This window comes from Bison bison, unplaced genomic scaffold (genome assembly GCF_000754665.1).
Source record: "Bison bison bison isolate TAMUID 2011002044 unplaced genomic scaffold, Bison_UMD1.0 scf7180017864035, whole genome shotgun sequence".
Classification (NCBI taxonomy): domain Eukaryota; kingdom Metazoa; phylum Chordata; class Mammalia; order Artiodactyla; family Bovidae; genus Bison; species Bison bison.
In genome coordinates, this window is record NW_011494607.1 from 3,938,872 (window position 1) to 3,948,536 (window position 9,665).

Genomic DNA, 9,665 nt, shown 5'->3' on the forward strand with positions numbered 1-9,665 from the left:
ATATATATATACATACATGTTGTTTAGTCACCAAGTCATATCTGACACTTTTGCAACCCCATGGACTGTAGCCTGCCAAGCTTCTCTGTCCATGGGATTTCCCAGGCAAAATTACTGGAGTGGATTGTCATTTCCTTCTCCAGGGTATCTTCCCGACCCAGGGATTGAGTCTCCTGCATTGGCAGGCAGATTCTTTACCACTGAGCCACGAGGAAAGCCTATACATATATATGAAAACATATAACAAATATATATATATATGAGTAAAGATATACAGCAAAGTGATTTAGTTATACCTATAAATATATTTGTATATATATACACACACATATATAGTTTTTCAGATTCTTTTCCCTTATAAGTTACTACAGAGCATTGAGTATAGCTCCCTGCATTGTAAAGCAGGGCCTTGCTTGTTGGTTATCACTTTTTTATGTGTGTATGTGTTATTCCCAAACTCCTTATGTCATTTTTAATGCTGGGAAGCAGAAAGAGAAGGGGAAGATGCAAAAAAGTGTAGCTTGGCCCTGACTCGTGACACAAGGAAGGCAGAGGAGAAGACTAGTTCATCCCAGTATGGCTTAAGTTAGGAAAAATGAAAAACAAATAACCACAAATAATATTGAGCACTTTAGGCCAGGCCTTGTGCTTTACATTTGTCATCTTAATTCTCATGGCAGTACTATGAGATGGGTACTATTAAAAGCACAGTTCTATAGCAATAAAAATTTGATGTAGCAACATTAAAAGGGATTTTTACATGAAGGCTTTTGAATGACACTGTATCCGGCCATTTCATACCAAATGTTCTCATTTTTGTACTGAATATGGACATGTGTGACTCAGCTTGCATCAAGGAAGGAATTGTGGGCTCAGCTACTAAGAGTGTTGTCAGCAGACAGCCTTCAGGTGGAGCCCCTGCAACCGAGAACTGTTTCTCCTGAGGCCACCCCTCCCTGGAGTAGCCCGCATCCTGTGACTGAGCGTGCGGACCATGCAGAACAGGGATTCCAACCCAACAGGGACAACTCTGAGGGACCAGGGCAGCTAGACTTCTCCCTGCCCTCCCCCCTTCTAATTCGTCTTTCCCACAAGTCTTGATATTAAGGGCTCCCTAAAAAAACAACTTGAAGTCAACTCCATCACAGAGTCTACCTCCCATAAAAATCACACTGGACCTTTCTAACTTACTTCACTCTGTGTGACAGAGTGAAGTTTAGAATCACTTATATATGGATTCTAGAAAAATGGTAGAGATGCACTTGTTTGCAGAGCAGAAATAGAGACAAATATAGAGAACAAACTTATGGACACCAAAAGGGGAAGGTTGGAAGTGGGGAGTGGGATGGATTAGGAGATTGGGATTGACATATATACACTGTGATGCATAAGTGAGAGAGAGTGAAGTCGCTCAGTCGTTGTCTGACTCTTTGCAACCCCATGGACTGAAGCGTACCATGCTCCTCCGTCCATGGGATTTTCCAGGCAAGAGTACTGGAGTGGGTTGCCATTTCCTTCTCCAGAGGATCTTCCTGACCCAGGGATCGAACCCGGGTCTCCCGCATTGTAGGCAGACACTTTACCATCTGAGCCACCAGGGAAGTCCTATGATGTATAAAATAGGTAATTAATGAGAACCTAATATAGCACAGGGATTCTATTCAATGCTCTGTGATGACCTAAATGGGCAGGAAATCCAAAAAAGAGGGGGTATATATATACATACATACACACACACACACACACACACACACATATAACTGATTCAGTTTGTTGTACAGCGGAAACTACACAACATTATAAAATGGCTATGTGCTTAGTCGCTCAGTCGTGACCCCATGGACTATAGCCCACCAGGCTCTTCTGTCCGTGGGGATTCTCCAGGAAAGAATACTGGAGTGGGTTGCCATGCCCTCCTCCAGGGAAAACAACTATACTCCAATAAAAATTAATTGAAAAGAATCAAACTGGGACTATTTTTAACACCTTTCCACCCCTTGTTTACATACTGGGTTTCTTCCATATCCAAAGTAGAGTGTTCCTAAGAAACTTTTTGTAAATCAGCATGGTGGGAAGTGAAGAAGCAATTGCCCAGGGACACAATCCAGCTAAGGGGTGCACAAAAGAAATTGAAATTAAGTGTAGATGCTCACAGACACCTGCTTCCCAGGTGGTTCAATGGTAAAGAGCCCGCCATCAATGCAGAAGATGGGGTTTGATCCCTGGATCAGAAAGATCCCCTGAAGGAGGAAATGGCCACCCACTGCAGTATTCTTGCCTGGAAGATCCCATGGACAGAGGAGCCTGGCAGGCTACAGTCCATGGATTTGCAGAGACAGACACAACTGAGCGGGCACACTTGCTCAGAGACACAGTTAAATCTAAGACAACCTGATACTGAGATGCTGACCATAGTTCCAAGGAAAGAGCTTGGTGGTGCTACTCTCTCTGCTTAGGGTACACATGGCCTCTAACAGCTCACTGCAAACAGATGCTGAACATTCTTTTTGTTTTTCACCTTTTTCCCATAAAAACAAGAATCCTTTTAGGATTTCTTTCCATTAGTGAAAGCAGATGCTAATGTAAGCCTTCCATAAAAATGAAGTGGTATAAAAGTGAACTTTCAAAAAGAGTGGAGGGTAACTAACTATTGGATTTTTATTTTACATTATTGCAGACATACCAGAGCACTATTTATTCTGTTTTTTAAACTTAATATATTGTCATGAACAGTTCCTCATATTACTATTTAGCCATCATAATTACCTATGTAAAATGTAAAACTAATATATCACAGAACATTTGAAAAAGAGTTACCAGTAATTCTACTACCAAACTGTTGATCTTTGTATATTTTTTAAATTCAAATTTACTTTGTATTTAAATTAATTATCTTATTTTTTTATTTAAATTTTTTTAACTTTTTCTTGTTTTTTTACTTTTTGGCCCCACTATGTGGCTTGTGGAAATTTAGCTTCTTGACCATGGATCAAACCCATGCCCCCTGCATATAAATAGTTTTCATAAGGTTATAATCACAGTGTATAAAGTGTCCTACTCACATTTTACAATCTTTACTTATTTTTATGCTCTCCCTTGGGCCAGAAAGTGTTAAAGGCAGGTTATAAAGTTACATAAGCTTACTAAAATGTATGCTAGGCTTCAGCCAGGGCCTCAGAGAGTCAAACATGACAAATGAGAATTCAGAGCCCTTCTATGGTTTTGAGAATTTCTTACAAGTCATATATTCATCGTTTTGTCCTCAGCTCTGTGTCTGCCTCAGGGATACAAAGTGCCTGCCTAAGTCCTGTCATGTCAACTAGGATGATAAGCAAAGCACCTTCCTCAGTTTGCCACACACACATACCAACCCCACAAAATAAACAAAACCAAAATCTATTTTGACCAGGTGTTTTGTAACTTTGATCATTCCCTAAAGTTTTGGGAGCCCTAGAATCCCAGGGATGGGGGAGCCTGGTGGGCTGCCGTCTATGGGGTCGCACAGAGTCGGACACAACTGAAGCGACTTAGCAGCAGCAGCAGCAGGGTGCAAAGCCTCTGTCATCTCGCTGGCATCCCCATCCTTCCTCCTCTGAGTAACAAGCTCTTCCCCTCACCTCACCTGCAACAGTCCCACCCACTTTCAGGCCCTTCCTAACCAAAAGCAGCTGATTCTGATTCAGATCATTTCCTCAACAAGGGAGGTCTGGCTCTTCAAGGATGTCTCTGGTACTTTGCAGCTAAGAAAAGTGTTTCTGGACTTCTAACATTACAATACAAGGGTTAGGAAACAGGTCAGAGAGAAAGAAACTGATGCCAAGAGATAGGTTAGCATGGGAGGTGTAAGTCAGTGAAGTTTGGGAAGTTGCTGGGGAGGGTGGAGGAAGGGATGAAGTCCAGCAAAACAACAAAGTATCTGAAGAATGTAGCAGCTGGTGGGGCCTGAAGACCAGAAGTGACACGTCTGGGACCAGCATGAGAAGTCTGGGCATGGGGGAAAATGGCCCCACCTTGAGATGAAATGAGGATCTTGGGAAGGTAGGTCATTTGGGAGGGAAGGGGATGCATGCACCTTCACAGGGGAGGTATTTGTAAATGGACTTGGAGGGTGGATGAACTAGAAACTGGGGCCATTCCTGGGTCTGTCCTGGCTCCTGGCTGCCTGTGAACATTTGGGAAGAACTATGAATTGACACTATAAAATCAATCCAAAGATAAGGGAGGGTTGTAGTGAGGGTAGAGTTCAATTAAAAAAAAAAAGTATTTTCGGTATGGATTAGGTGATGGGGTGGTGTAGGAAGATGGGTTGAGTGGAGCAAGGGAGGAGACTTTATCTGTGAATTCTGGAGTGTTAACAGGGGTTTTTTTTGTTTGTTACTTTGTCGGAGTGTTGGAGTTATTTTGTAAAAGGGGAAGGAACTGTGCTGGGGATGGAAAATGATTTTCTGCCTCTTGCTTCATTCACCTGTTACCATGGCGACTGATTTCATCAGCCAGGAGGGAGGGCTTGCTACAGAGACACCCTATATTGGACTGTTGTGGCTTTGAAGGGAAATATTTACAGCTCTGTCAGCATAGCTGTTCCAGTTGAGACTGTGACTTCATGGTACATTCAGCTACATTTCTGAAGTTTGTTATTGATTCCAAGTAACATCACTATTTTTGATCAGCTACCAGGAGCAAATCACAGCAGGATGTATGTTAACCCCTACATTGGTTGGGGTTAGTTTATCTTTTCTTTCAGTTCTCTCAGTGATAAAATTAGTTGCTCCACTTGGGGTTTTGAATCCAACCAAAAGACGAAAATAATTGTGTGAGACACATGTGGCTGGGTCCTGGGAAATCTATTGTCCTCACTCCATGACTTTCTGGGAGCAGAAGTCAGACAGTCCTCATTCTCCAATAAAATGCCCCTCCCTTGAGCATTGGTGAGAAATGAACATTTTAAAGGAGGCTGCTTGGGCAGCTGGTTATATTACAGAGCTCAGCCCATTTTACCTCTTCCCTATGGTGGAATCCTTCACTTACCAGAATCCTTCTTCCTTAGAAAATAAGGGAGTACTAATAAATAAAAAATCTTTTTTTCCCTCTGCTTCTATTTAAAACTATATGAGTTATTATAGGTTTGTGCATACTTTTGGTTTGAAACCTGGTTTCTTGGCTTTTTACCAAAGGAACATTTCATGCAAAGATGGGCTCGATAAAGGACAGAAATGGTATAGACCTAACAGAAGCAGAAGATATTAAGAAGAGATGGCAAGAATACACAGAAGAACTGTACAAAAAAGATCTTCACGACCCAGATAATCACAATGGTGTGATCACTGACCTAGAGCCAGACATCCTGGAATGTGAAGTCAAGTGGCCTTAGAAAGCATCACTACGAACAAAGCTAGTGGAGGTGATGGAATTCCAGTTGAGCTATTTCAAATCCTGAAAGATGATGCTGTGAAAGTGCTGCACTCAATATGCCAGCAAGTTTGGAAAACTCAGCAGTGGCCACAGGACTGGAAAATGTCAGTTTTCATTCCAATCCCAAAGAAAGGCAATGCCAAAGAATGCTCAAACTACTGCACAGTTGCACTCATCTCACACGCTAGTAAAGTAATGCTCAAAATTCTCCAAGCCAGGCTTCAGCAATACATGAACCGTGAACTTCCAGATGTTCAAGCTGGTTTTAGAAAAGGCAGAGGAACCAGAGATCAAATTGCCAACATCCACTGGATCATGGAAAAAGCAAGAGAGTCCCAGAAAAACATCTATTTCTGCTTTATTGACTATGTCAAAGCCTTTGTGTGGATCACAAGAAACTGTGGGAAATTCTGAAAGAGATGGGAATACCAGACCACCTGACTGCCTCTTGAGAAATTTGTATGCAGGTCAGGAAGCAACAGTTAGAACTGGACATGGAACAACAGACTGGTTCCAAATAGGAAAAGGAGTTCATCAAGGCTGTATATTGTCACCCTGTTTATTTAACTTCTATACATCATGAGAAACGCTAGACTGGAAGAAACACAAGCTGGAATCAAGTTTGCCGGGAGAAATATCAAAAACCTCAGATATGCAGATGACACAACCCTTATGGCAGAAAGTGAAGAGGAACTAAAAAGCCTCTTGATGAAAGTGAAAGTGGAGAGTGAAAAAGTTGGCTTAAAGCTCAACATTCAGAAAACAAAGATCATGGCATCCAGTCCTATCACTTCATGGGAAATAGATGGAGAAACAGTGGAAACAGTGTCAGACTTTATTTTTCTGGGCTCCAAAATCACTGCAGATGGTGACTGCAGCCATGAAATTAAAAGATGCTTACTCCTTGGAAGGAAAGTTATGACCAACCTAGATAGCATATTCAAAAGCAGAGACATTACTTTGCCAACAAAGGTCCGGGTAGTCAAGGCTATGGTTTTTCCTGTGGTCATGTATGGATGTGAGAGTTGGACTGTGAAGAAGGCTGAGTGCCGAAGAATTGATGCTTTTGAACTGTGGTGTTGGAGAAGACTCTTGAGAGTCCCTTGGACTGCAGGGAGATCCAACCAGTCCATTCTGAAGGAGATCAGCCCTGGGATTTCTTTGGAAGGAATGATGCTAAAGCTGAAACTCCAGTACTTTGGCCACCTCATGCAAAGAGTTGACTCATTGGAAAAGACTCTGATGCTGGAAGGGATTGGGGGCAAGAGGAGAAGGGGACGACAGAGGATGAGATGGCTGGGTGGCGTCACTGACTCAGTGGATGTGAGTCTGAGTGAACTCCAGGAGTTGGTGATGGACAGGGAGTCCTGGCGTGCTGCAATTCATGGGGTCGCAAAGAGTTGGACATGACTGAGTGACTGATCTGATCTTCTTGGCTTTTGAAGGTGAGTACCTATTCTGCTACTGCTGCTAAGTCACTTCAATCGTGTCCAACTCTGTGTGACCCCATAGACGTCAGCCCACCAGGCTCCCCCATCCCTGGGATTCTCCAGGCAAGAACACTGGAGTGGGTTGCCATTTCCTTCTCCAATGCATGAAAGTGAAAAAGTGAAAGTGAAGTCGCTCAGTCGTGTCTGACTCTTAGTGACCCCATGGACTGCAGCCTACCAGGCTCCTCCATCCATGGGATTTTCCAGGCAAGAGTACTGGAGTGGGGTGCCATTGCCTTCTCCAAGTACCTCTTCAGATTCCATCAATAACAAATCTGGATATACTGTCCTGCACCAAAAGCATAGAGAGTAAGAGTCTGAGTCTTTCAGACTCCTGGTATAAGGTTGTATTTGCATGCATGCTTGTCGTGTCTGAGTCTTTGAGACCCCAAGGACTATAACCAGACTCTGTCCTTGGAATGTCTCAGGCAAGAATATTGGAGTGGATTGCCACTTCCTACTCCAGGGGATCTTCCCAACCTAGGGATCAAACCCGCATGTCTTGCATCCTCTCTATTGGCAGTATTCTTTACCTCTGAGCTACCTGAGAAGCCAGTGTAAGATTGCCTCCAACTTAATTAGCAAAGTGTTATTCTCATTCTAATTGAGTGCTTGAATGTAACTTTCAAAAAATGATTGCTTCACTTTCTACAGTGATGTTTTCCATCTTGAAAAATAATTTTGTTAATTACGTTACTCTTTTTTTTTTTCTAACACCAAAAGCAGTTTGTATTGGGGTATAGCTGATTAACAATACTGTGATAGTTTCAGGTGAACAGTGAAGGGACTCAGCCATACATATACATATACACGTATCCATTCTCCCCCAAGCACGCCTCCCATTCAGGCTGGCACATAACACTGAACAGAGTTCCATGTGCTACACAATAGGTTTTTGTTGGTTATCCATTTTAAATATAGCAGTGTGTGCATGACCTTCCCAAAGTCCGTAACTGTGCCTTCCCACTGGCAACCATGAGTTCATTTTCTAAGTCTGTGAGTCTTTTTCTGTTTTGTAAGTAAATTCATTTGTATCATTTCTTTTTAGATTCCACATGTAAGGGATTAAGTTAATCTTGATGAAATATTTGTGTGTAAAGAGGGAGTTGAAGGAAATATTGAGGATTTTTACATATTCCTAGTCCAGTTCTCAAAGCAGCATTACTCTAAACACAGTTCATCAGAGAAGTAAAAACAATCTTCTGACAGACACTCATCACTGAAACCTTTTAACCTTTTCCCTAAACTTTGACTTCATCTAAAACAGAGGGTCTCTTACTCATTCTTAATTCATCTATAGATTTGTTGAGGTATTATTGTGAACTTGGAACATTTTGAACATACATTGTGGATATTGTCGATATTGTACTTGAATTTGCTTCTGGAAGAGGTATATTTTGTTTTACTTATATGGCAAAGTAGACTTTAGATTCAAAACCTAAGATTCTTTTGATTAATTTTTTATAAGTACCACTATTTTATTTTTTAAGAAGAGTAATGACTAACTCAGGACTAAGAAAATTTTAAATATTTGCCATATTAGGCCTTACCTGGTGGGTCAGATGGTAAAGAATCTACCTGCAATGAAGGAGACTTGCATTCAATCCCTGAGTCAGGAAGATCCCCTGGAGAAGGGAATGCCTACCCACTCCAGTATTCTTCCCTGGAGAATTCCATGGACAGAGGAGCCTGGCAAGTTACCGCCCATGGGGTTGCAAAGAGTTGGACACAACTGACCGATTAACACTCTTAATAGGAAATCTCCCCTTGAGTTCCTCATCAAAATATCATTAACACCTAGAGTGTTTCGTTTCAGCCATCTGAATAAAAGCATTTTAAGAGCTTTTGTTTTTATTTCCCTTCTAAATGCAGGTATGGGAAAGACACCAGTGTTTTTAGAAATAAAGATACTATGATATCACAGATGAAGACACAGTTTCTCTTTACAAGGAATTTACACTAATGTGGGGGAGATAGATAAGTAAGTAAATATTACATAGCAGTATAGTAAGGGTAGTGAGAGAGTTATGCAGAACATTCAAGGATGACTAACTGGCCTAGAAAAGTTGGAAATCAGGAAGTTTTCTCAGGGGAGTTGATACTGGTATTGATATTTAAGGACCAAGATAAGTTTGCCTATCAGGGTAAGGTTGAGGGGAGGGCACAGGTGCTCCAGATGAGGAAACCACAATAAGGCAAGGGAAATGCTGGTAAACAGGTGGAACTATGATTTAGGGGGGAAAAAAAAAAAGCGCACAACTTGTTGAGAATTTACTATATGCCAGGTACTATGTGCAACCCATTTCTAATTTGAAACACTTTAAGGTATGTTGTTACTATTATTTCTTTTTTAAAAATTATTTCTTTTTTATGAGGGGAGGAAACAGAGGTTTAATGAGGATGAGTACTTGCCCGAGGTCCCAGTGATGGAATGGGACATCCAGACCAACTCAGCTGACCTTAGAGGAGTTTGTTTCCACTTGTTTTGAGTAGAGTCAGTATATAATTGGACTGAAAGAGGGCGTAGGCTTCTGTTTGATTCAATTTCCTCATAAATGATATGATCATGTATTATAATTATGAATAATTTACTCAGTTATGATAAATAAAGTGATTTCATAGAGACTCAGGTGTTTGAACAAGACTTTGGATGTAAAATATGAGCCCGAGATGGAATTTCCTGATTGAAATATTTTGATAAAATGTATTTTTCTGACATGTAAGAGACCCATTTCTAAAACCAAGGCTTCTTAAAGGGGTCCT

General features: G+C 41.4%; 1 protein-coding gene across 1 annotated transcript in view; it reads left to right on the plus strand.

The window, feature by feature from the left end:
- The first annotated feature begins 3,822 nt into the window (after positions 1 to 3,822).
- MRAP2 (melanocortin 2 receptor accessory protein 2) overlaps positions 3,823 to 9,665 on the plus strand; it is a 105,601-nt gene continuing 99,758 nt past the window's right edge. The window contains exon 1 of the mRNA XM_010834659.1: positions 3,823 to 4,038. The gene's annotated coding sequence lies outside the window, so the exon portion shown is untranslated. The remainder of the gene's footprint in view (positions 4,039 to 9,665) is intronic.